This window comes from Lissotriton vulgaris, chromosome 1_1, assembly GCF_964263255.1.
Source record: "Lissotriton vulgaris chromosome 1_1, aLisVul1.2, whole genome shotgun sequence".
Lineage (NCBI taxonomy): Eukaryota > Metazoa > Chordata > Amphibia > Caudata > Salamandridae > Lissotriton > Lissotriton vulgaris.
In genome coordinates this window covers 1,103,601,701-1,103,628,279 of record NC_141685.1, presented here as the reverse complement: position 1 = coordinate 1,103,628,279, position 26,579 = coordinate 1,103,601,701, and the positions used below count along the sequence as shown (strand labels likewise).

At 46.7% G+C, this 26,579-nt stretch overlaps 1 protein-coding gene across 2 annotated transcripts in view; it reads left to right on the top strand.

Moving 5' to 3' along the window:
- The window catches only part of LOC147748681 (A.superbus venom factor 1-like), a 1,130,076-nt gene that overhangs the window by 177,075 nt on the left and 926,422 nt on the right, over nt 1-26,579 (top strand). The window lies entirely within an intron of this gene.

The window sequence follows — 26,579 nt, the reverse complement described above, 5'->3', positions numbered from 1 at the left end:
AGCCAATGCACGCTTGCACTCGGTTGTTATAGATGTATAGATTTATATATATGCCAAATTAAGTATAAATATTACATTCATCTGAAAACTTTGCCATTGTAGTACAAGCACATGTTCAAGCTCCTAGAGTCAGAGTGCTCGAGAGGGCCATATTAGCTGTTTCCCTTTTCCACCCAATGCCAGTCATGTAGCACTTTTCATTAGGTGTGTAATTATTGGTATACATAGCAGGATCAATGACATAGGACAAGTTGGGGTCCACTGTTATATGTGCTTCCTAGGAGCTACTATTCTACGGTTTTAAAACTTTCTTCAGTACAACACTGAGAAGGATGTGCTGTAATAGCTACAACGTGCAATGTTCCAAAACAATAAAGACAAAATAGACCACCGGTGCCTGTAAAAAGCTATACGTTCCCTATCCCGGTCAGAGAAAAGCAACCAGCAGTAATTCTTCGCCTCTCACCCTCTGCAGCTAAAAACTTCAATCTCGAAATAATGCACTCTGCTACTCTGGTCGTTTAAAAAGAATGCGCGATCATGCTTCTGAAAAGTCAGAAGTTTAAACATCCGTAAACAGAGGAACATTGCATGCACTAGCCCCTTCCAGCTGTAATTTCTCCCTTAACACCAGTCAGGAATTAAACCACGACACCTGCACCACCTATAGAGTCCAGGGCCAGATGTAGGTATCAAAATACCGATCGGAATCGGCCGAAAATACCGATTTTCGGCCGTTTCCGACCGGTATTTTGACATTGGTATGTAGGGGCTCTGAAAACATACAGATTCGGTAATTTTGCCGAATCAGTAATTTTACCAAATCGGTAAAATTACCGATTCTGTAAAATTACAGAATCAGTAAATTTTACCGATTCGGTAAATATACCGATCGGTAAAATTACCGAATCTGTATTTTCCTATGTAGGTAGCACTTTTAACACTGCTACAGGGCTTTCAGGATTCGGTATTTAGCATGCAATACAATTGCATGGTAAATAACGAATTCTTGTGTACATGCACATCTGTGCATGTACACCTGTGCCATGTGGCACACAGAGATGCCCTAAGGGCATGTATGTGTGCCACATGGCGCACAAGCCAGTTACAGGGGTGCAACAGGGTGTCAAAGTGACACCCTGTCCCCCTTTGCAATTCGGTATTTTTACCGATTCGGTAAATACCGAATCAGTATTTGCTATTGAATCCTATGGGCTTCAAGGCCCATAGGATTCAATAGCAAATACTGATTCGGTATTTACCGAATCGGTAAATACCGAATCTTACCGAATCGGTATTTTTACCGAATATTTTACCTACATAACAATTACCGAATAGTAAATACCGAATCGGTAAAATTCGGTATTTACCATTCGATAATTTGCTATTACCTACATCTGGGCCCAAATCTCCAGTTTGAAGGCGGTGCAGAAAAGTGTGATTTAGGCGTTAAGGATCGCTCACCTCTTCACTGAAAGCAAGATTGACACTACAAAAGGCCATTCTCCCTCCCTCTCTCCACGCTTCAAATAATAAAACATAGATATGCACCCTCCCTTTCACTTACATTGGCTTTGAAGTATTGAAGTAGCTGGGTGGGGGGGGGGGACTGTTATGCCCGCACTGACAAATGGATCCGGCCACAATTAGGTGAAATAATCTAATTAGGAAATGTCAGCCGGGGTTTGGGGGCAGGCAGAGTGCATCCAAAGATCTACATCAGGCAGAAGGGCGTGGCAACCCTGGGCTGGAGCAGGGCTGCGCAGAACAAGTTTCTGAATTAGTTTCGGCAGTATTTTACCATTTTTATTTATAAATACAGACAGATGAAAAATAGTTTTCCATCTGTATTTATATTTAAAAGTCCATTTTAATGGAAAACCGGGAGCCTTAATCTCCACCCAGAAACACAGATTCAAAAGAGGGAATCAACAAACTTCAATAGGTTTATTATATCTAACTTTTCATTACAATCTCCAGCCCATCTAACATGGCAGCTTTGAGAGTATTCCTGGAACTCGTTTGCCCAAAACTAAAACCAGCAAATACTGCTCCGCCTGCACTATGCCTAAGAGCCCACTCCACTTGCACAAATGTAGCTTAGCCTACTCTCATCTCTAAGCATATTCCACAAAATAGATCATCAGGAACACTATTTGGTTTTCATCCTTAACCAAACAATAACTGTGATGCTCCACTTATAAGTTGCTAAAGCTGCTTCCTTCAATTCTTCCTGCTCAGGAAGGTCAAGCCTATCCATTCTTCTTACGTTAGAGTAGTGGCACGCACCTAGTTGTATCACACCTTCACAGTAGCAATGCCTTATTAGCTTTCCTCCCAAAAGCCTCTCAGTACCTCAGAATGATATTATACTCCTTTCTCAGAGAGCTCAACTGGCTCTTCCTCAAAACCTCAGTAAACGTTAGAATGGCCTCCGCCACACAAAAATAGTCCTTCACCTTGGTCTATTTGGAAATAAATTAACTCAACACCAAGGCACGGCAATGAAACACTAGAGGTAAATTTAGCCTCCTAATGGAAATTATTAACATCAGAAAACCAAAATCTCTCAACCAGTCATTCCTTGCCAAGCTCCTAGAATTTGGAATCACATTCCAGGAGACCTAGGAGAACTAAGCCCCTCTTTCAATTTGCTAGCCTTCACAAACTGTCCAAAACCCAACCCCTTCACATATTACCTAAAGAATAATATTCCCAACTGCAGCAGGCTCTGGATGGCAGATGAGCAGTGAAAGCAACAGTGTCTTGCATTAGACCACAGTAAACATCACCCCACCCAAGCTTCTCGGTAGACATAACTTTTGCCTCAGACTCCAATGCCAGTATGGCCCTGTTCCCCTCAGTGACACCACAGACAGCGGGCAACATACTCTGAGACTGGTTGGCTCTACTTACTTATTTCACTGCCCTGTTAGAACCCTTGTTGGGCCCCCGTTCCCTGGAACACCTTATCTAATGAGAAGCACCATCATTGGAAAAGCAAGGATAGTTTGTATGAAATGAGTGGTGCTGGGGGGTGGGATGGGGGGGTTGGTGCCGGGGCCTGATAGTTGATCGGATGTCTCTTGGAGCACCCCTCCCCAAATGTACACAGCTCCCCCAACATAATCCCAGGAGGTATGTTACCACATTCAACCACTGATACTTTGAGAAGCTCCCACCCCCTCCCCTCTCATATTGAAGAGCAATGCCACAGGGAGGATAAAAAGTATTCATCCTCATCATCCCTCTACATTATGATACCATACTTATTGGTGTGCCAACTGACCCACAGTACGCCACACAATTTGGTTTCCTAGGAAAGGAGTACAGGAACGTGTAGGAAACTGGGTTTTATTGCATTCCCCCTCCACACTTTTTTGCCTGGTAATTGATGTAACTTTTTTTTTTTTTTTTTTAAATATATTTTTATTGCAGGAATTAATACAACAATACAGTAACGACCAGCATCATATTATAGCCAACTCTTACAAGATACAGCCCACCGACCCCCTTCCATAGTATTGCTGTATAGCCAAGCGGCCCGTGTTCTTGGGGTTAGGCGGTGAATGTAGCTGGGGTCAGTAGGGTGCTGGAGCTGGTCCGGATAACACACTGTCCGTCATCTGCTTTTCTAAACAAACCCCAACCCCCAAAAAAGAAACCCCCCCCCCCCCAACTACCAGACATTATGAAACTCCCCCCCCCCCCCCCCCCACCATCAGCGCCAGGGAGTTTATCACTGTAGGATCCACTGTTTGACCCACGGGGAAGGTAATAGTGCTGTTAATGCTAGTGGTTAACGGGACTCGGGTCTAGTTGCTTCTTCGTTTTCGGAGTCGCTGGGGGTACAATAATCCCTGAGGGCCTGCACCAGCGTTTCCCATTCCAACGCGGCCTCCTGCGCCTTCTCATTGCTTTGCCTCCATGCCAACTGATATCGCAGCGCGCTCTCACCCGCCGCCCATTTCAAAAGTTCACCGTGCCATCTGCAGCCCGTAGGACCAGCACGTGCCTTCCAATTCCTGGTCACCTCTCGCTTAGCCAGTAGGAGCCCCAGGTCTATAAATTTACTAGTGATTTTATTCCGGGGGGTATGGGGGAACCAATGCAGTAGCCCTACCGCCGCATCTAACGATAAGTGCCTCCCCGTCACCTCTTCTAAAGTCGCCGTCACCTCCTGCCAGTAGGCCGTCAAACCGGGACAGGCCCATAGCATGTGTAAGAGGTCCGCCTCCTGAGCCGGGCACCTAGGGCATTCCGCCGAGGCTGTGGCAAAATAACGCCTGATCTTAACCGGGGTCAGGTACGCCCTATGGAGAACATAGTAGTGGACTAGTTGGAAACGGGCACAACGCGTACCCTTCCATGCTCGCCTCACCAGCTGGGACCAGGTCGTCTCCGGGATCTCCCTACCGATGTCCTCTTCCCAGCGGGACTTCAGTGTGGTGAGAGGGACCAACCCCTCGGTAATCAGCCTGCCATAAAGGCAGGTGACCGCCTTCACTGTTCCTGCCGACATCATTACATACTGGCACACCTGAGACAACTGAGGTTCCTCTAGTCCGTTTTGCCAATACGCCTGGATCACTCGCACAATGGCCGAATGCAGCAGAAAGTCGCCCCGGGGGATCCCAAAGCGGTCAATGAGATCCTGAAAGGACAGGAGCACTCCGTCCTCATACAGGTCTCCGACGAGCAGTAAACCCGACTCCTCCCAGTCCGCCAATCGCGACCAGTCTCCTCCGTGGGGGAGGGCCGTCAGCATCCCTAATGGTATTTCAGGTGCATATGGGGTCCGCAGGTGACCTCTGTTATGGGCCCGATTCCAACAGAGTCGGATAGTCCGCTCCTCCATCGACAGGTCCCGAAGGACTAAACGCTGTCGCAGCGCGATAAAGGAGAGGACGTGCCTGGCTATACCCGTCCCCCTACCGTCTTCCGGGCCTCTGAACTCCCTGGCTATCTCCTGGGTGTATGTCTGGAGCTGCGCCGCCAGATAGTACTTCTCAAAGTCCGGCACAGCGAGCCCCCCTTCGTCTTTCGGCCTCATCAGGGTATTGAGGGCCACCCGCCGCCGGCCCGTGCCCCAGAGGAACCCGATCACCATAGAACGCAAGCGGCGAAACGTAGTCGGTGGTACCCAGATCGGCAAAGTCCGAAAGTAATACAATAGTCGGGGGAGCGCCACCATTTTGAGCAGGGCAATGCGTCCTGCCACGGAGAGCGGCAGCGTGGCCCAAAAATCCATGCTGCCTCGGAGTGCTCGCATGCAACGGGCAATGTTTCCGTCTAGGAGGTCGGGCTGGTCGTGGTACACAAATACCCCAAGGTATTTAAAGCAGTCGGGTTCCCATCTGATCTCTCTACTTAGCGCCGGATTGGGGACACCCCTACGCATCGGGAAGAGGCAGGTCTTAGACCAGTTCACTCGTAGGCCTGAGACTTCCCCGAACTCCGTTAGCGCTAATTCCGCTCCCCGTAATGCGTCAATCGGATCTTCCAGGAAGAGCAACAGGTCGTCCGCATAGAGCGAAACGTAATGCGGGCCCGCCGCTGTCCATAAGCCCGTGTAGTGGACTCCCGAGCGAAGATGCATCGCTAGTGGCTCCACCGCTAGTGCAAAAAGAAGCGGGGATAAGGAGCACCCTTGCCGCGTGCCACGCTCTACCGGATAACGCGATGAAATCAAAGGGCCCGATCTAACCCTGGCTGAAGCAGAAGCGTAAAGAACTGCTGTCCATTTAACAAATCCCTCTCCAAGGCCGAATTTCCGCAATACCACGTCCAAATAGTCCCACTCCAGGCTATCAAACGCCTTCTCCAGGTCCACCGACAAAACTACCGGGGACGGGGCATCCGCGAACGGTTCCCCAAGCAAGCGAAACAACCGTCGGATGTTCATGGTTGTATTTCGCCGTGGGATGAAACCGGCTTGGTCCTCGTGTACTAGGGAACCCATGTGTCCCAACAGCCTCGAGGCCAAGATGCTGCTCAATATCTTGTAGTCCACCGTCAACATTGAGAGGGGACGGTAAGACCCCGGGTCAGACGAGTCTCGGCCTGGCTTGAGAAGAGGAACCACCAACGCCTCACACATCGAGCCGGGGAGGCGACCCAGCCTCTTCGCCTCTCTGTAGACCACCAGTAAACGAGGGGCCAGAAGGTCAGCATAAGCTGCATAGAACTCCACCGGCAGGCCATCCAGGCCCGGGGTCTTGTTCCTCGCCATCCGTTTGATGGCCCCGCGGATCTCCCCCAAGCCTATGTCAGATCCCAGGGCGTCTGCCACTTCTCGTTCCACTGTGCGGAGTTCCAGCGGACGAAGATAGTCAACAAGCCGATCCGGGTCGCGCGCGGAACGACTGCGATATAAACATTCGTAATAATGCCGGAAGCAAGTAAGAATCTCCGGTTGGGTGTACACCTCGGTCCCATCCGCCCCACGCATCTTAGTCGTCGTTTGGGACTGGCGCGTAGGGTTGGCCAACCACGCCAGTAATGCACTCGATCTGTCGCCCTCCGCTATAGACCGGACCGTGTAGGCCTTGTAATCGAAACAGCGGAGCCGTTCGACTTCCACCGCCACCCTCTCCCTCGCCTCTACCGTTCGTGTTTGCAATTCCGGGTGTCCGGGTCGGCCAATTTCGAGCTCGCGAAGCGTTCGGTCCGCTGCGTCTAAATCAGCCAGGATAACACGCCGCATGCCCACCCTCTTAGAGATACAGTACCCCCTCACCACCACTTTGAAAGCGTCCCATTCGAACGCCCTAGTACTCGCGGAACCGCCGTTGGATGCAAAATAATCCGTGATTTTCTCCCCTAGGTCTGCCTTGAAGACACTGTCCTCGAGGATCTCGGGGCGCATCTTCCAGGTGGGTACCGCTGGCGTCCCAGGGAACCAGCGAATGTCCAGTAGGAGGGGGTTATGGTCCGAAATGGTCCGCGATAAATACTCCGATCGGACCGCTGCCGAGACTACTTCGGACGAACCAAGAAAGCCATCCAGTCTGACATGCAGCTCATGAAGGCTCGAAAAGTACGAATAATCTCTAGACGCGGGGTGATGCGCCCTCCAGATGTCCGTCAAACCCCAGCGGGTCTGCCAATCTTGACGGCCCTTAGCCACCCGCCGGACCGGGGAGTCGGGGAGCGGGGGATGCGAGCGGTCCATGTCTACATCTACCACGGAGTTAAAGTCTCCCCCTAGCAGGAGGGGACCGGTGAAAAGGTGGGCCAACGAGCCCGATAACCCGGAAAGGAAGGCAGTCTGATCCATATTAGGGGCATACACACAACAAACATTCAAGTCCCTCCCTCCTAGCGTGCCTGATATGGCCACGAAGCGCCCCTCCGGGTCCAACACTGTCCTCGTGACTTGAAAGGGGACTCCTGCCCTGATCCATATTAGCGCCCCCCTGGCATAAGCAGAGTACGCCGTGGAGAAGACCTGCCCTCGCCACCTACGCTGAAGCGCCGCCCCTTCCGCCTTGTTCAGATGCGTTTCCTGCAGCAGCGCCATTTGCACTCCCCTACGCACTAAATAAGCGTGGACCTTGTGACGCCTAGACATAGTGTGAAGCCCCCTCACGTTCCAAGTAATACATTTCAAGTTAGCAACATCAGCCATTGTCCCAAAGTGTTCGTGCACAGTCTCCCCGTCTGGGTCCCCACAAAGAAAAAACATCATTCCTCCCAGCGCTGTCGGCGGCCATTTTCCCCAACCAGAACCAAACCCCCCAAAACCCAACAAACCCCCCACCCAACCACCCCAGAACAGGACCCAAACTGCACCATCTAGATCCCATCCAAACTTCTACGGAGAACAACCCCAAAAACCCCACTAGTCCTACGGTCGCCACCGCAGGAAGGCCTTATGGGCCAGGTGCGGGCTGAGCGGAGGCAGTGGGCCCTCGTCGCCCAGGCTACCAGGACTAACATAAGCCCCCCCGTATCAAAATCTTTCGGGGCAAGAGTAGGAGCCTCCCGACCCTCCCTCTCCCATTGTCAGCAATAAAGGACGGCAGCCGCCTCCCCCCTGCCGGGCCCCCACCCAAAACAAGGCAATCGTTCCCATTACCCCTGTCCGTCCAGAAGGTCCTCCACCGACTTCGGTGTGATCACCGGTGTGTGGGTACTGTCTGCCACTGAGTCTTCCGAGTCCGACGGTGCCCCCCGAGCACCCGGGCCTTCTTCCTCCTCTTCGATGTCTTCGCCCTTTGCTCCCGACAGTTCCGATAGAACTTCCAACACTCCCCTCCGCTCAGATGATGTCTCTGCTGTCGAGGGTCCTCCTGTGCGGCCGCGGCGGTTCCTGTCCCTTTTAGAGCGCCTCCGTTGTTCCGGCTCCTCCGCCTGATGGGTCGAGGCGTTATAACCATCCTTCCCTGTTCGGTACAGTTCGAGCCAGTCACAGGCCTCCTCCGGGGTGTCAAAGAACTGGGTTTTGTCGTCGACAATGACTCGGAGCCTCGCGGGAAATAGGAGTGAATATTGGATGCCTTCACTCCTGAGTTCACGCTTAACCGCCAGGAAGGAGAACCGCTTGCGCTGCGTCTCGTAGGTATAGTCAGGGAAGATGTTCACCTGGCTGTTTGCAACCTGGAACGGGCCATTGTGTCTGGCGGCATTTAGGATCAGGTCTCTGTCCCGGAAATGTAGCAACCGCGCCACCACCGGCCTCGGGGCTCGTCCCTGTTGCGGGGGTCGCGCTGGAACTCTGTGGGCCCGTTCTAGAGTGTAAAAGGAGGACAGGCCCTCCGGGACCACCGTGTCTCGGAGCCAGGTCTCCAGGTAGCGCACCATATCGCCCTCCTCGACCTTTTCCGGCAGGCCCACTACCCGAATGTTATTCCTCCTGTTTCGGCCTTCCGCATCCTCCGCCCTCCGTTCGAGGGTCTCGATTCGGGACATGGCATCCTTGATCGTCGCAGCTAGGGTTCTCTGCGCCGGTTCTATAGTCCTCACCGTGCTCTCCACCTCCTTGACCCGGTCCGAGAGCTTACCATGGTCTGCCCTAAGGAGGCCCAGGCCAGTCGCCACCTGGGCAATGTCCTGTTGAAGGGCCGACCGAGTTGCCTCTATGGCTTCCAGTACACGGTCGAATTGTTGCTGGAGTGGTGCGCCACCAGGTCTTTTAGGATCTCCATGTTCTTCCTTGTCCTGGGCCTCAGAGTCCGAGGTGGCCTGGCTGGATCCCTTGGCTCCTCTAGGTTTCCCCATGCCGCCAGGGGCTCTCCGCAAAGGTCCCGGAGTAGTCGCCTCCGTGTGCAAGTGTCTAGCACCTTTTTCCCGGGATTCCGCTCTCCAGTCCGGGATGGGCGATCTCCTTCTCCAGAGCCTGTGGAGACTCCGCCGCTTCGGCTCACGCCACCGCCACGGCGTCCGAGGGCACCGATAAGGGGGCGGAGATACCCGTCTCCGAGTCGGGCAGGCCCGTTCACCTACTATAGCTCTGGGGCACGGGCCACCAACTCCCCCGGTTGTCCTGTGGCGCCCGAGCGTCGCGCCATCCATGTAGTTGGGGCGGCCAAGAACTCGCAGCCAGTTGCGGAGTCGCGGTGTCGACCACTGCCTAGAGCTGAGTGCTCCCGTGCCCGGCGCCCTCTAGCGCGTGGGCACCCGCTCGGACGTCCAATCGAGTATGGTCCCGCTGTAGAGGGTCCGAACCAGCCAATGTCTAATGTCTAAAACAGCTGAGGCTGGTGGAGCCGGGTGCCGGGCGACATCCGCGAGACCTCCTCAACTCCGTAGGTCCGATCAAGGGGACAAAGGGGTCCGGGCGCCATATTGGGTCGCACTTCGCCACTCCGCAAACTTCGGCATTTCTTCAAAGCCACCTCCGTCCAAACTCCACCAGGGCCCTCGGAAGGGTGTCGTCGCCTCGCTCAACCGAATGCGGGGTCTGGGGTGCCCCTCAGCCTCCGATATTCAGGATAAATCCGGGCTCAGTCCCGGAGCCGAGCTCTCAGGCGACCATCGCCATCGGCGCCCAAGCCACGCCCCCCTGGTAATTGATGTAACTTTGACTGAAAGACTGCTAGGTCCCTGCTAATCAGGTCCCCAGCACCAGATCTCTTTCCCAAAACTGTGAAATTGAACCCCAATTGGCAATACCTTTAGCACTCCCTGTAAGTCCCTAGTAAATGGTACCCTTGGTATCTAGGGCAAGGAGGCTAAAGAGGGTGGTTAAGGGCTGCAGTATGAATTGTGCCACCCTGAAGGACCCCTCACCATGCACATACAGACTGCCACTGCAGGCTGCGTGTTTTGGTGCTGACAAAAGTGAAAACACAACAAACATCCCTATGTGCCATGCCCACAGACAGTGATTGTAGTATAGGCAAGTCACCCCTACAGCAGGCCTTACAGTCGTAAAGCACGGTGCACTATATTACATGTGAGGGCATACCTGCATGAGCAAATATGACCCTGTGCTTATCATCTCTATTGCTGCCGGTACAAGCTGAACAGGGAAGCCATTTTAAGTACATGTGTTGGACACTGGTGAAAACAATTTCTCCAGCTACATGATGATTTCACTGAAAATAGGGATTTTTGGTGTTGAACATCTCGTATTAATGAACCCACACTGATTCCGGCATTTGATTTATTAATGCATGCACACAGAGGGAACCTTAGAGGTACCTCCTGAAAACTTACCAGCCACTGGTGTACTGACTGGCTTGTTCTTGGCAGCCCAACACCAGAGACAAGTTTCTGACCCCAAGGGTGAAAGCCTTTGCTCTCAGGAGGTCAGAAACAAAGCCTGTCTGGTTGAGGGTGATTACACCATCTCCCCACAGGATGAACTGCTGATTAGCATTCCAAGGCATGGGAGCTTCAAACAGACACTGCCTTTGAAATGCAAATGTGTTCTCTCTCTCTCAGAAGAAGAAGCCGACCCTGTGTCCCCTGCCCTTTGGCATCTGGACAGGCAGGAACATTAGCTAATCAGGTAGGCGTGCCATCCCCTAGGCTAGGGTGGCCTAAACTGATGTGGGTACGACTTTTCAGAAGTGGCCATATTTGTGTTGGAAGCATTTAGGAACTCTGGTCAGGGTGATGCCCACTTCCCACAGGAGGTGGTCATGTAGGTGGGCTTAGTGCCCCAAGCATCAGTAGCCCATTGGCTACTACCCTACACTCCCCTAACACCCCTTATTCTAGAATTTAGGGAAGCCCCTGGGTCCAGGAAGTCAGATCCTGATGACCTACGAAGAAGGACACTGAAGAGCTGCAAAAGCCAAAGACTGAAGAAGGACGACTGACTTGGCCCCAGCCCCGCCCACCTGCCTGCTGTTCCTCATCTAAACTGCTTCCCTGCATCCTGTAGGCCTGAGAGGACTCCAAGACAGTGAAAACCCAGCACTGGCAAGCACCACTGGACCCGTTGCTCCATTGAAGTGGGCCAATGGTGCCAGCATGATCCCCCAGCCCTCCAGAGAAGAAGCCCACCTTGTGTTTGCCAGGAAGGGACCCCTTGAGCCACCTCTTTGTGTAGGTCCCTCCCTGACCGCGAGTGCTCCTGGTGACCAAAACGCGAAGCCTAAGGGAACCTCTGCACTAGTTGCCCCTGACCCGTGGAGAAGAGGACCAAAGGTGTCCCCATATCCCCTAACATTGTGAACCTAACCCACTTCCTGGTTCAGTCTGACTGGCCTCCCAGTCCAAACCTGCAGCCTCTTTCCAACCGGACCGATCTCCGCTGATTAATATTGGGCACCTGGCGCTGAAACACATCTCTGCACCCGGATGCCCCAGAGCCTCCCGAAGTGACCTTTGGTGTGGTCTTGGACCTTGCCCCATACTCACCATAAGCCCAGGAGATTGGTCACATAAGTTTCTGTGAAGTGCTGGAATGCATTACATGTTTTCCCCCATTGGATATTATTGGGAACCCAAATCTGAAACATACCTCTGCACCTGGACTCCCCAGAGCCTCCCGAAGTGACCTCAGGCTGTGTCCTTGGACCTTGCCCCATACTCATCCTAAGTGTAGGAGATTTGTCCTGTAAGTCACTGTTAAATACCTGTATGCAGTGTATGTCTTTCCTCCATTTCCTTCATAGGATAACATAAGCTTCAGAAATTGCTGTGAAGATTTTTCAAACCTGTAGAAATTCATAACCCGAAACGCAGTTACCTGATTTAGATGATCTTGGTGCCAAACTTTCTATAAAGATAAGAGTTATTTTTATAAATTGGTGAGGACCTCCTTATTGAGTCGTGTGCATCATTTATTGACTATTGTGTGTATTTGCATATGTCTAACAATCCTCTCTGATAAGCCTAAGGTTGCTCGACCACTGCTACCCCTAGATAGGGCACCTTGGGATTGCTAAAGCAAGCCCCTGTTATAAACCATAAAGGAACCCCTGGACTCTTTGCCAGTATCCCTCTTTTTGGTATACTATATTAAGAGCCAGCTCTTACATCTCTGTACCAATGAAAAGTCATTGTTGGCCACCCCCTATTGCGATTTCACACGACAATCACCTGTTCAAATGGTTTTACAGTTCTGGTTGAACGATCATTGTTCGCTGGACCTAGTATTAAGGTAAAGTTTCGAGTTTTGTCATTGTCTTCTTCTGATTGCCTCATCTTGCATTGGCTGTCTGCTACATGTTTTGTATTGGTATAACCTATACTATTTGCTAACATGTTGGTTGTTCAACATAATTAGACGCCTTTACACCCACTTTATCTGCCACTTCACCTACTACGTTAGTTGCTGCCTGCAGCTCTCTGCCTCGCGGGCGCTCCACGGAAGGCAGGGGCCGAGTCCCGAGTGCGGAGGGCTGCCATTGTTGTGTTGACGTCTGGGGGACTGGGGGACCATAGAACTACGTCTCGCAGCATTCCTTGCAGCTGACGCAGTGCTACGCGCCAGGAGGTGCTTAAAATCGGGGCCAGGGCTCCCGCGGCACGGGATGCCTTTACACCCACTTCATCTGACACCTCACCTGCTCGTTTGTTGCTGCCTGCAGCTCTCTGCCTCGCGGGCGCTCCACGGAAGTCAGGGGCCGAGTCCCGAGTGCCGCCATTGTTGTGTCGACGTCTGGGGGACCGGAGAACTACGTCCCCCAGCATTCCTTGTGACCGCTGAAGCCGCGCTACGCACCAGGAGGCGCTTAAAATCGGGGCTAGGGCTCCCGCGGCGTGGGGCGCCTTTACACCCACTTCATCTGCCACCTCACCTGCTACGTTTGTTGCTGCCTACAGCTTTCAGCCTCGCGGGTGCTCCACGGAAGGCAGGGGCCGAGTCCTGAGTGCGGAGGGCCGCCATTGTTGTGTCGACGTCTGGGGGACCGGAGAACTACTTCCCCCAGCATTCCTTCAGGCCGCTGATGCCACGCTACGCGCCAGGAGGCGCTTAAAATTGGGGCCAGGGCTCCCGCGGCGTGGGACGCGCACGCGCGTGCCCAGGCGCTGCCCGGGCCAAGCCCGGGCCAAGGGATGGCCCGTCCGCGCCAGTCAAAGCCCAGAAAAGGCCGGGCTAGGCTATACCTTGTGGTTTTATTTTTCCTTAACCCAATGCATGGACTTCAACCTATAATTTGTGGTAAGACTGAACTGATATATGTGTTTTGGCAGGGAGGGACTTATTTGGACTTTCCAAAGACCCCGTTGATGATATTGAGAGTGGGGCTTTTTATGTTATGTAAGCATCTCTGATTCACTTTTATACAGTTTTTAATCTTATATTCTGTTTTTTCTTTTCTTGTGTGAAATTTTGCAGTTTCCTCCCACGTTCTGACTCTATTTTGAGGGAAGTATTTGTTGTTATCACCACTGCACCTATACAAAGGAAGCATTTGTAACCTGAGTAACTCTCCCCTGCATGCTGATACCTCAAGTGCATCTCTATCTGTATCCCTACCTTATACAAATAGCTGAGTCTGCCCTCCTTTTCATATATATAGGGTGAAAATGGGGAAAAGGAAGGCAGCCAAACTGATTACAGGGAGGAAAAATATTGTAAAAAAAAACTTAAAGCCATCAAAATCAGCAGCAGAGAATTGCACACTTGATGCTATTGATGAATTAATTGAGGAGGTAGAAAGCATGCTAACATCTGGGAAAGCGAATAATGATAAGGGAAAGGGTAAAATCACCTCTTATTATAATATGAAAGAAAAGGTGGGTAGGTTAAAGTCAACTACTCCACCAGTTATTGTGCATGAACCCCGGAGGGAAGAGCTAAGTCAAACTCCAAATGTGTCCCCATCGAAGAATGGTCAGGGTACAGGTACAACTCCTTTGCCGGCTATAAGTAATTGTGGAAGTTTGGGAATGATCGGAATAGATTACCTGGCAACGAAGTAATAACTATAGAGTGTTTTAATAGATACCTTCCACTAGAGGTTGATGAAGGGGAAGCGCATGTGGATTGCCCAGTAATTAAAGTTGTGACTGGCGCCACAGATCTACTTCCGATACCGAAAGACTTGCAGAGTGTTATAAATCCCACCCACAAACTGGTGCAGGCCCTTTTAGAAAGACTTGACACTGTTCAGGAGGAGGTCATTGTAATCAAAAGAACGATAGAGGCAGTCATGAGCCGTTTATTACCAGACCAAGTAATATCACCTGTTGATTGTGTGGCAAAAACACTTATTGGGAAAAAAACAAATCCCCTTAATATAGGAAGGTGGGTATCTAACCCTTCAGCTAGAACTATTGAACACCATCACTCAAGCAAGATTGCTAATGGAAGCTCTCATTTAATGCAAAAATCTTATATGAGACCTCTGCAAAATGGGGGGCTTCTTGAAAGATCAAAATTCCCTGAACCCCTTCATCCCTCACGAGGATCGACTCTAATGAGGTCAGTAGTTATTGGGGACCAAAATAGACGTGCAAATAGGTACCTCGATACCCATCATATATCGCAACCAAGATTGGGGGCACCTATTGTGGGAAGACATCCTGGAGTTTTTGAGGGAAACCGAAGTGTAAATCATACCAGTCACTCTTCGCATAATGCCGAACAGAAACCAAACTGTGTTTTCTTAACTAATGTACCGAGGTTGGCCCCTACTTATAGAGAAGATAAGGAGTCCCTTGTGAACAAAGTTATACACTGGCTTAGGAAGGAAAGGCAATGCCGATCAGTCATTAGATCAGACATAAAAAATGTTGCAAGGATCCCCCAGGAATCGGGCAACTTAGATGACATAATGATATCTTTTTGGTCTAAAGATATCCCTGAGAATTTAATTATTATGAATCTAAGATCCCATTTTCTCTTCAACTCAAAAATCAGTATTAGACAGTGCAGAACAGGGGGGAATACTGATTCTAATCGACTTATCAATAGACAATGCTATAGTGATCTAGAGGCATTAGATTGACTAGTTAAAGCCCCAAGAAGTCGATTTGAAGAGAATGAAACAGCCAAGTCCTCCCTAAAAGCATTACCTATTGATTGTCCAGAAGTGTCTTTACCATGTGAAGATAATTGGAAAGATGTCAATCCAATGGCTGGTGGTGAGCCTTTGGATGGGTTAGTAATTCCCCCTAGTAATTCTTCCCTATTTGTACAATGTAGGGACCTCCCAACTAACTATCCTAGCTCTGATTCCCTAGCACAAGGCTCATCCCAATGTAGTCTTAGGATGATATCCTGGAATATAGCCGGGCTTGCAAGGAAAATGCATGAACCAGATTGGCAGTCATATATTGACCTTTTTGACATTTGTCTTTTCCAAGAATCATGGATCAGGGAACCTCTTTTTAAAACTGGTTATAGGACTTTTAGCCTAGAGGCGCGTCAATCCACTAGGGGGAGACCGTCCGGAGGCTTATTAGTCTGGATAAAAAATGACATCAATGTAATTGTCGACCCAGTTCCCATTGACTCCGATGATATCTTGGGCCTTAGACTTATTTTCCCAAACAAGTTCCGGATGTACTTGTTTAACATTTATATAAGACCGAGAGAATCTTCCCAGGAGTCATTAATTGTCCCCTTGTTAGAGGATGTTCTTGACACTCTTCATCCTAAAGATTTTGTGATACTTGGAGGTGACTTCAATTGTTATGAACCATTGCAGGGAGTGAGTATGATTTTTGAAGAGCAGGACCTTGCAATGGGTATTCCCTTACTGGAGGCAGATGAAGTGTTGAGACCGTCTGTTTCGGAACTTCAATTGTTCAACTTTACTATTGAGAGGCGATTAAGATATTGCAATGGCAGAAGCCAGTAGGACCCTAATTGCTCACATACTTTTACTAGGGAGTTATCAATCTCACAAACTGATTATATTATGTTGAGTATTGGCCATTGGGACCTTATCCAGGGATTCAAGGTAGATTGTAACAGGAGAGATAGTGATCACTTCCCACTTTGTTTGGACCTAATGGGAAACCCATTTATGCTACACTCTTCCCTCCGACTGGCTAAGGCTCCAGAAGTAACCCAACCATACGCTTCCAATAACAGGTGGGCACTAAAGTGGCCATCTATTTTGGGTAATATTGAGCTCCTAACACAAGTGTATAACATCTTTGCCGATTTAGTAACACACTTTAGAGAAAGGGGCTCAACTGGTTATACGATAACCCAAACTCATCAATCTTTGATGGAGGTCATTAAGCCCCATTTAACTAAACCTGGTGGTAAAAACACTAACATTAAAAGTAAATTTGGGCATCCCAAATCCTGGTTTGATTCTGATTGTGTCCTTGCAAAACAAAATCTATCAAAAGCATTGGACACAAAAAACATTGTTTTAATTAGGGAAGCAAGGGGTGTATACCATAAGACTCAGAAAATTGCGCGCAGGAGATGGAATGATGATAACTAGGAGGAATTGCTCTTAGCCTCTAAAAGAAATTACCAATTCCTGTTCTGGAAAATTATAGCAAATGGTACTAAGGCAAATATCCCGGCCCAAGATTATAACCTGGACCCTAAGTCCTGGTATAATCATTTCGCTCGTCTTTATGCTGTCCCAGGCAAGCCATATGAAGCCCCCCTAGCTATATTTGATACAACTATGTTATTAATTAAGAGTACCCCCCTTCAATTTAGTATGGCAGAGACATTGAGGGCAATAGCTGCTATAAAACCTTCAAAAGCACCTGGTCCCTATAAGATCCTGGGGGATCATTTTAAGCATGAGGTAGATGTTTGGGACCCTTACATAAATCTCCTTTGTAATGGCATTGCAAATGGTCAGCCTATTCCTGACTCGTGGAAAGGTGCGGAGATCGTCCCAATTTACAAGAAAGGTTCTGGGGACGATCCTGCACATTATAGACCCATCAGCCTTTTAGATATACTAAAAAAGGTATATGCAAAACATATTTTAGACAGGCTAAATGATTGGGTCATGGGCACTAATGTACTCTCTCCCTGTCAAGCTGGCTTCAGAAAGAAAAAAAGCACAATAGATCAAGTGCTGTTGCTAATAATCATCTCATGGAAGTATACAAAGTTGTGTGATGGTCATTTGTATGTAGCCTTCATAGATTTGAAGGCAGCATTCGATTCTATTCCTAGAGATCGTCTTTGGGCTAGCCTTTTACACCAAGGAGTTCCGAGTAACATTGCCCTTCAGCTAGTCAGGTTACATGAGAATACTTATGCAAAGGTGAGATGGGGGAAAGCGGGAGAACTGACTGAAGACATCCCTATAAAAAGGGGTGTGCGCCAGGGCTGTGTCCTGGCGCCAACCCTGTTTCTCCTGTACGTTAACGATATGGTTTCGGCTCTTAAAAAATGTAATCATGATTCCCCAAAATTGGGCGGCGAACATATTTGTGCACTAACCTTTGCGGACGATACCATCTTACTTTCTCAAACTCTCAGGGGCCTTCAGAACCTTTTACATGCGCTAGATGTGTACTGTAGACAAAAGGGGCTCAAAATAAACCCAATAAAAACAAAGTACATGGCCATCAGACCCCATAAATGTTTTAAAAATAATATGCAATCAAATGGAGTTAGTTTGGATTGTGTTCCAAATTTCATATATCTGGGGGTGACCAATGATTCCAAACTTTCATGGAATCCTCAGATTGCGAAATCAAAATCCATCCTTAGTCAAAAAGCAGCTCCAATTGTAAAAAAACTTTTTTTGACATCATCAAAGGCAATTACTCCTGCATTGTTAGTTTATAAATCTGAAGTCCAAACAGCTACATTATATGGTTCTGAGTTATGGGGAGGGGGGGCACTCTCGCCATTAACTTTAGGGAGAATAAAATCATGAGGAGATTTACGGCCCTTCCACAAAATACCCCGGTGAATCCCTTGATGTTGGATTTAGGCATTAAGCGGAACGAACACAGGGCTATTTGGATATCGCTTTCATACTGGATCAGAATATGGACAACGGAAGAGTTATATATATACAATCAGGCACTAAGTGAACTGATTGCTCTTGATACTTCCATTACTTTTCCATGGCTGGCCCATATTAGTAGGTGGTTCCTGAATCTGGGCTTGATTAGGTATTGGGAAAACCCGGACCAGCTTACCCCCGATTCAAAACAGGAATGCAAGGCCATCTTTTGGAATTTTATTGATCAGAGTGTTATCATAGGCCTTAAACATGGATCATTGACTAATCAGTTCTTAAGCTTTAAAATAAGCCCCTCCTTTCAACCATTTCTAGACGAGATCGAACACCTACTAGCCAAAATACTCTACCTAAAATTTAGATATGGTACACTATTAGTTAAGAAACTTACATCTAGGTGGGGTAAAAAGGCTAGTGAGGATACTGATTGCATTTGTACTGAGTGTTCCTATAGGAGGGAAGAAGATATTGCCCATGTTTTATTCTTCTGTACCCTTTACGAAATTCCAAGAAAAAGGTGGATACGACCCTTGGGTAGGAACCTTGGTACTAGACAGTATATTTAAATGTTGCGCATTTTGAAAACCGATACCTCCAGATTGGTTGTATTTGGAGTAAGCGGATTTTTACTGTCAGTCAATTTTATTAGATCAAAGCGAGGCATAACTTTTTAAATAGAGAAGGAATAATCCAAATTTGCTCTTAGTGTTTTGTCTGAAGACTGTAATCTTACTAATTCAATTGTATTGTACATTCTGTCACTAAAGAGCATATGGCTAAAGACTAAAATCATGGTCAATGAAACGCCGTAAGGCTTATGCATTTTGTGCATCCATAGTTCTGTTATGTGTATTCATCACTGACGATGAAGAATATTTTATGAGGGCCTAAATTGATATAATAATCAAGAGCTTGTATGATTATTTAAATACTCATCCTTTTGCTGCCGGGATCAATGAAGTTGCACTATTGTCTGTATATGAATGTTAGGGAATTGCACTTTGTCAACCAATGTTTACACTTCCAATTATTGTACTTTTTATATATTGCCTTTTAATCTATTTATGTATTCTATTTTAATGGAAATGATGTGTTTTTTAATTCTTTTGATGATTCTGTGAACCGAATAAAGATGCTATATATATATATATAGAATATATTTAGAAATTGCTAACTTGGAATGTCATGGGCATGGGGTCCATCTGTAAAAGACAAAAAAAATATTTTCACAGCTCAACCGCTGTATGGCAAATATAGTTTGTCTGCAGGACAGCCACATCTCCACAACTGAGACTATTAAATTACACCCAAGACGTAGAGGATGGTTATTTGCTGCAATGTAATCCACCCTCACATGTGGAGCAGCCATTTGGTTATCAGCAGGAGTACCATTTAAAGCCTCTGACACTAGAATTGATGAATATGGTTGCTGTGTCTTTGTCCGGGGCACATTAGATAGCAGGGTGTTAGTAATGGGTAGTGCTTATTATCCTAACACAGTGCAAGATATATTTTTGGCACACCTTTCCTCTATTTTTGCTGATTGGCAAACTTCCCTTGGATACTTGGTGGAGACTTTAACATGGTCATGGACATCAACCTAAACCATTCTCCTCCTCCACTGTCTAGCACAAACTCAGCTAAACAATTCAGGTCCCTATGAGAGTGGATGGCGAGATGGTCCTTGATTGATGCTTGCTGTGCCCAAACACAGAGATGCTTGAATACTCCTTCTCCTTCACCAGTAAAGCTACATGCCAATTTTGACTGCATACTTTGCCCTGCTTTGCAACAACCACATATCACACATTTTACCTGGGTACAACACTATTGGACTACAATCCGTGGGAACTGGCCATGGCCTCAGGATGGGGCCAAATCCCTATCCCGACATGGCACCTCATCCACCTTTATTAGAGGACATTATCTTTAAGGACACCTTAGCTAAAACAATTGGGACATATTTTATAGAAAGCTCTAACAGAGCATCATTCCCATTGATAGAATGGGAGGCTTTTAAAGAGGTGATAAGAGGGGTATCTATCATTACTATTATAAGTTTATGGAGGTCTGTCACCCAAGACCTAAGCCATATGAACACCCAACTGGGGCTCCTTGAATGTGCAGCTGTACTGGATGATTCACGTGCAGACAGTTTTCAAGAAGCCAGAATTAAATAGGCAAAACTCTTTGAGGGCCTAAGGGTTAAAGATTATGCTGCATTTACACAGAAACTACACGCAGAGGGAGACAAAGTTTAAGTGCACTTTCAGCACGCATGATCATTGGCAGGCTTCAGCTATATCCAATATGTTACCTAATGCAGAAGAGTGATTACGTAATGTACTTACCGTCTAATGTCTCATATACTCGAACCATACTGTATTGTCATTCATGACTGGTATGCATTATACAGTGCTTACTAAAATTCAATAAAATATGCTTAAAAATTAATAATACTCCCCATTTCTCATTCCACTGTTCTGGTTTAACTTTTGTTTATTGTTATGACCAAAGTACTCTACCGCCCCTATGGATGGGGCTATGCTACATTGAAGAAAGAAAGATTGACAGAGAGAAAGAAAGAAAGATTGTCAGCATAAAGAATGAAAGAGAGATTGCTAGAGAGAAAAAGAGAAAGATTGTCAGAGAGAAAAAGAGAAAGAATTATTGTCAGAAAAGAGAAAGAAAGATTGTCAGAGTGAACATGAGAAAACTTGTCAGAAAGAAAAAGGGAAAGAAAGAAAGATTGTCCCAAAAAGAGATAGAAAGAGATAGAAAGAATGTGGTGTATGGCCAGAGCTGCTAATTTTGGAACTTGGGAGCCAGGTTCCATTCCTGGCTCAACATCCTGTTATTCTTGGCAAATCACTTACTCACCCCATGCCTAACAAATGAATGTGACCTTGTGTAATGTAGTTGGTGCTCATTTAAAGTACTCCAATACAGATGAGTCGAGTTTGTGCTATTTAATATTGCAAAACAAAAATGTTTAAATGCCCAGATTGGTGAGCAGCTGACTTTGAAACTCTTTAACCTCCTCAAAAATATTAACAAACCTCTGCTCTATATATGGAGGCTTCAAATTAGATGGGGTGTCCAATAGTTAGTATTTAAACGCCATGGTCCCTATTCACAAAGGTAAACTGAGAAGAAAGCTGAACTTTACAACTTTCGGTATTCACAAAGGGCATTTACGAGTAGTACATGCCCTTTGTGAATACCAAAAGTCATAAAGTTCAACCTTCCTCTCCGAATTTCCTTCCCTGCAGATTACATCCAGTTAAAATGATACTGGATATATACTCGAGATATAGTATTACTTCTAGTGAGAAAGTGTTAGTTTATTACAAAAAGAATGTATTTTCTATTAATTTAAGGTTGGTCTTAAGTTTAGTGTTTGAATAGACAAACATTTTAATTAAAAATAATTTAATTTACTTATATTCAGGACTAGGGTTAAGTAAAGCAATGTAATTGCATTTACAGAAGATAAGGCACATGTTTAGCATCATGGAAAGGTTTAGGAATATGGATGAAGTACAAGTAAACATAGTAAAGGGTGAAGTGATTGTAATTTTATTCTTAAGGCTATGTAGGGGAAGCAATGGCAGCAAGAAATAAAGAAGATAAAGTAGTAGAAAGAAGTAGTAGTCGAAACATAGACATTCAACTTATGTTGACCCTCACTGTCTAAGAGAAGATGCCACCCGGTGTGGAATCTAAAAGTAACAATAGTCTAGGCCTGTGGTTCCCAAACTGTGCGCCGCGGCGCCCCGGTGCGCCGTAATGAGGTGCCAGGGGCGCACACTAGGGTGACCAACCGGCCGTAAATTCCACGGGCCTTTTATCTGTAAATTTGACCATCACAGGGAGCAGTGCTGCTGGAGGCGCCTCGCACTCCTCCAGGAGCACGAGAGCAGCCCCTCCCGCCCATTGTCATTCAGTATGCCGCTGATTGCCACTTACTGAATGACAATGGGGCAGTCTGGGGGTGTGACACCATGTGGCGGCCTCCTCCTACCTCAGAGTACAGAAGGGCATTCTGTACGATAAAAAGTAAACGTCAACGTAAAATAAGTTCAAAAGAACAGGTTATTGTTCTCTCACTGTCCTGTCATTTTAGAACTGAAGTATTTTCAATATTGTATTCTACAAAGCCATGGTTGCTCCTTTTTTCTTTTTTTAAGGAACTAGCAACCATTGACAAAGCCAATAGTCCTGGCTTGTTGGGCGTAATGATACTTGCTGTATTATATATCTGGATGCAATGACAGAGACAACATAATACCAGTGAGGCAGAACACTATGCTAAGTTCATATTTTTAGCCTAGGTATTTTAAGCTGCGCTCTTAATTACGTCAAACACCCCCTTTGAAGAGACCCCCCAGTTTTTTTACACCGCTTAAAGCCCTGGAAACAACCCCATGTTACAGTAACCTCACATCCTGGCACTGTGCATCATGCATGACTTCTACGTTTTCAGTCTGCCTATGTGCAGGGGCATAGTGAACTCTTCACCAGCCCACCCCTTGCTTTAGTTCATTCTTGATGGGACTCTTCTGCCTGCCACTCTGCAAACAAAGGCTCAGCTCATAATGTGAAAAGGTGGGTGAGTAAATAAGTGAAGGAATGTCTGAATGGCTAGATGGATTACTGAAAGGATGAATGCATGAATGAAAGGGGGAATGGATAGATAATGAAAGAAAGGATGGACGGATGAGTGAATGAATGGAAGTATGGATGAGAGAAAAGGTACATAGATGGATGTATGGGTGGAAGGGTAGATGTATGGGTGGAAGGGTAGATGGATGGGTAAAAGTGTGAATGGGTGTGTGAAAGGATGGATGGATGAGTGAAAGGGCAGCTGATGGGCGAGTGAATTGGTGGATGGGTGTGTGAAAGGATGGATGGGTGGATGAATGAAAGGGTAGATGATGGGCAAGTGAATGGGTGGATGGATGAATTGATAAGTGAAATAGTGAATGGATGGATGAGTGAAAGGGTGGATGTAAGGATTGATGAGTTAGTGAAAGGGGGTAGATGGACAAAAGGATGGATAGATAAGTGAAGTGAAAGGGTGGATGGATGAGAGAACGGATGGCTGGATGAGTGAACGGATGGTTGGATGAGTGAAAGAATGGATGAGTAATAGGATCAATGGATGGATTCATGAATGGATGAGTAAATGGGTGGGTAGATGGATGGATAAGTGAAAGGGGGATGGAGAGAGAAAGGGAGGATGAATGACTGAAAGGGTGAATGGGTGGAAGGATAAATGACTGGGTGAATGGATGAGTAAGTGAATGGGTGGATGGATGAGTAAGCGAATGGATGGCTGGGTGGAAGAGTGGATGCATGGATGACTGTACAGATGGGTGGGGTGAAAGGGTAGGTAGATGAATAATGGATGGATGAGTGAAAGGGTGGATGGAGGGATGCATGAGTGAAATGGTGGACGGAAGGATATATGGTGGATAGGTGTGCAAATGGTTGAATATGTTTGGATATAGATGGGCACACAGATGGAAGGACAGACCTTTTTAGTGTAAAAATAAGGCTGGGGATACTGATTACGACAGACCAAACTCAATGTTCCATTTTCTCAGAGCGGGTCTCAGTACCAAAAGGTACTGAAAGCAGCAGCTGGCATAAATAAGGGTTTGGGACCAGGTACTCTGTTGGGGAAAAAACGATGAATTGGGATACAGCCAGTGAATGAGATTCATAATTCAAGCATTCCAACCAATATAATACCTTCATTGCGTCCCAAATACTTTAAGGAAGATAACGGGAGGTACACACCACCCGCCCACCCACCCACCGGTAAAAAAAATGGTGGGGAGCCACGGCCAACAGCTGATTAGGTCAGGGGAGCCACAGGTCAAAAAAGTTTGGGAACCACTGGTCTAGGCTATCTAGTGTGCAATGGAGGATACTCCTGCTTTTTTCAGGCTTATCAATGCCTCTATTTGAAACATGCAGAATCTGACCTTCGTTTGCACATTAAGGGGCATATTTATGAGAGTTTTGTTCATGCTTGTTTCCGGTCCAGTGAGGACCTGGCCTGGTAGTTTGGACTGGACTGTTCCCATGAGAAGCTGTGTCAAGACTGATTTGCATATGGCTGGGCCCAAACTGGGGTGGCATAGTGAGCAAAAGGACAATAGAATAAACCCAGATCTGTGACTGGGGGTGTGTAGTTGAAATGTTTCAGCACTCCGTTCATCATCTTGTTGTGTTTGTTATGTTTGCCCTAAGTGACAAAGGGAATGTACAGGCGCGGGTCCCTTGCCTACTGTGCCACTGGATTCAAGCTGGCCTGGATGATGAGGGGTGAAAACCTGAAAACAGTCCCAGGATGCTTGTTTACGGTCCAGGGAGGACCTGGCCTGGCAGTTCTGACTGGAGTGTTCCCATGAAAAGCAAGGTCAAGACTGATATTCATATGGCTGGGTCCAAACTCGGGTTGCATAGTGAGCAAAAGGACGATGGATTAAACCCAGATCTGTGACTAGGGGTGAGTGGTTGAAAAGTTTCACCACTCTGTCCATCATCTTGTTGTGTTTTCTAAACCTGGTAATGCGCCAAAAAGATACAGCTCCCTTAGGGGAGGCATAATGAGGAGAAATATGTTCATTTCTCCTCGTTTTTTCCTCTTTATATGTGTGCTGCATTTTGCAGCACACATAGAAAGAGGAAAAATCCTCTCAGTATTGTTTTTGTGCTAGAAGGTGCACCCTTGCACCAAAGTGCCAGCTCAAGGAAAAGGACAGGAATGCAACATAATGGATAATCACAGCACAATCATGCCCTTTCACTGTGAAACAGGGCAGCATAGCAAGGTGAATTGCTTCACCCCTAATGGCATACGTATGCCCCTGAGTTTGTAGTCAATCTTTTCAACATCCGGAGAAGGATTCAGAAAAAATGGAGGGATCAGGATCTCCTCTTTCACATGATATTCTAACAGATCTTCCTGGGGGTCAGTGTTAAGATTCAGCAAAGTAAGAAACTGCAAATCACTTATCCTCCTAGCAAACAAAATTGCAACATGGAAACCATTGTCTTAGTTTAGGTCTGTTGGCAGTCATGGGGCACAATAGATAATACAATACTTAAATCAGAAATAGGAGCAGAACTTTTAACCAGGCGCAGTAAGGACGATATCCACATCGACATATTGTTCAAAGACAGAGTTTGATAGGAACGCACATTTCAGTTACGAAATACAATGATTGAACCTGATAGGATCTGCATGACTCAAGGTGCATACCTAATGTAGACTTTTTTTTAACTCATTTGTTGACTTGATGGATTGCACAATTTTTAACCTCTTAAGTGCTGCGTCGGGGCGTTGGCCGACGGCAGCACTACCTCCCCAGTGCTGCGCACGACCATTGGACGTCCATTCAGCACTAGTTCCAATGGACAGCGCAGCACTGGGGAGGGATGTTTTCGCGCATCTAAGGTGTTAATTCTTTACAGAGTTGTCCTTATGTGAACAGAAAATAGGAATTTACCAGTGAGTGGCAGCGACACTTTTGAGCGAGACACAACGTTGTGCGCTATGAGACATTTGCATATATATTTAAATTGGTGGTTAAAAAAGAACAATAGGCAGATTCACAGGCGTTTATTAGAGATTCAGGATTGTGTAAAGGCTTTGCTGACTAGTGGGGGGCTGAGGATGATGGGGGCTCCTTAAGTTGGACTAAGTGATGTATCAGGTTGATTTTTTGTTTTTTTTGTTTTTTGTGTTGAATTTTTTTATTGAATTTTACAATAAAATACATAATAATACAAGATTAGCAAGATAATACATTATTAATAAATACTTAAGAAATAATATAAAATATGAAAGATATGAAATACATATTGAATATTAAATATGTGCACATAAATAGACACAAAAACAATCATGTTATGTATAAATATTTAAATGAATAAATGGCTAGATAAATAGTAAAACTAGCATAAATAAGAAATATATATTGTATACATTATAATATATGAATAGAGCTCAATATAAATAAGAAGCAATACCTTTACACAAAATAGTCATATTAATAATATTAGGACACAACATTTTAAGAAAGAATAAAAAGTTAATATGTAATAATGAAAAGGAGAAGAAAATAAGAGAAAGTAAATACACTTTGAAAAATAGAATTAGAGAGCAGTGAGAAAGTAGAGCCAGAGTAAGGAAGGGGAGGAGGTGAAAATAGGGGTAAGGAAGATAAGATGAAAAGGGAAGAAGGAAGAAAG